Source organism: Cariama cristata, unplaced genomic scaffold (genome assembly GCF_000690535.1).
Source record: "Cariama cristata isolate BGI_N322 unplaced genomic scaffold, ASM69053v1 scaffold24644, whole genome shotgun sequence".
Taxonomy (NCBI): Eukaryota; Metazoa; Chordata; class Aves; order Cariamiformes; family Cariamidae; genus Cariama; species Cariama cristata.
Genome location: NW_009611617.1, coordinates 11616 through 13407, shown reverse-complemented (window position 1 = coordinate 13407; position 1792 = coordinate 11616).

Genomic DNA, 1792 nt, shown 5'->3' with positions numbered 1-1792 from the left:
TTTCAGTCTCTCAGCTTCCAGTTTTACCCCAAACCAGATGTAAAACAAAACTAACTCACTGATAGTGAGGTTGGGGTTACCTAACCAGAGGGATGAAGGTTGTTATTTGTAGTTTCCATAATAATTCAGTGTGGCCTAGTGATCTTAGAAACTTCTGGTAAGAGGCCAAGGATTCCTTAACTATGCAGACAAGGCTGAAGGGGGGGCGGGGGGGGATAATATCCTTGTTGTAGGGTGGGAATGTGTATGCTTAAGCATACCAGAGCACAAGAAATTGTTATATTTTAACAACTCACCAAGGAATATTTTTAAGAGAATTTTGCTACTCAGACAATGCCAGAGTTAATTAGTGGGGCCCTTTTGTTCCCCACAAGTAGCCTGTGTGTACGTTACAGTGAAGGACTGATCAGGCCCAGTAGACTGATCTCTGAATCACACTAAGATGACCATTACATAACCTGGTTTTTAATTAAAAAAAATTAAATGATTTGCTAGATAACTATTGTAGTTCTTCAGCTAACCTAAAAAAACCCTGAAGGAAGGCACTATGGCAAAGTCTCATTACTTGCCAAATAGCCTTTATGAAAAGGAAAGAGACCAAAGAAAGAGAGCAAAAACAAAGAGCCGCCAGGGAAGAATTTTCTCATGAATGCATGAACTTTAGTATAATGAGCAATGATGAAAAATACAAAGCGTTAGCAACTTGCCATTACATGTAAGAGTTGAAAACGCAAATGTCTTTACAGATAGTGACAAAGAACATTTTGTCATAGTCTGCTTTTGGATATGAATAGCCACAAAATGATTGCATAAGGGACTGCACAATTTACACCACTGATGGTGTAACTGACCTACAAGTAAGATAAAAGGAATCTGCTCACACACATCCAAGTAACACGAACATGCACAACCTTCACCAAAATAGTTCGATTTGTAACCACATCAGTTTCATATTGGAGGCCAGCATGTCAACAGCTCTGGTACTTGAATAGTGTGTTCGTGTGTTCATACTCAGGTGAGTGAAAGATGCAAATAGGAGAAAATACAGAGGCCTGGTGAGTACAACGTATGAAGAGTGTGGGAGTGCTAAATAACTGCAGCATGGGTAAGTGGCACCTAAATAAAATGTGCCTTAGTGTTTTAAGCTGTTTAATGTGCCAAGGAACAGTATGAAGTTTTACAGTGCATTAGAAATAAATGGTGGTAAGAACAACAGAATATGAACATCAACATTAGTAGAGCAGGTGGTCTTGTGAATGTCGTAAGTGGAAGTTCTTTGTTAAGTAGCACGTTGAGCTTCAGAGCAACTTCAGGAAAGGTATTTTAAGCTAGCAATTTACAGTTAGCAATAAATGCCTCAATTTCTTTCCATATCATAAAGAATGAGAAATTAATTCATTAACTTACCTTCTCACAAGGAGAAACGACTGGTACTGAAGGGCTATTTTTTGGAACAAAAGCCAGCTGCAGGTCAAATTAAAATAGAATGATTTATTAAGTTATTAGTAATATTTTATAGTGCTGTGTAATTAAGATATTAAGACCTACTCAGGAAAGCAATTCATTGATTGTTTTCAAATTAAGGCTGTGTATATTTTTCTAGCAGATATGCTACTGCTGAAGTAACTCATGGCAATTTTGTATTCTGCAAATGGTTAGAATAGGTGACCAAGTATCTATCAATCTATTATGGCCTAAACAATAAGGCATGGGAATCAAACTCACTGTTCCTTGAGTACGGCAGCTTAAGGAAAGCTACATTTAGAACAATGCCAGGTCAGATCCAGAGATC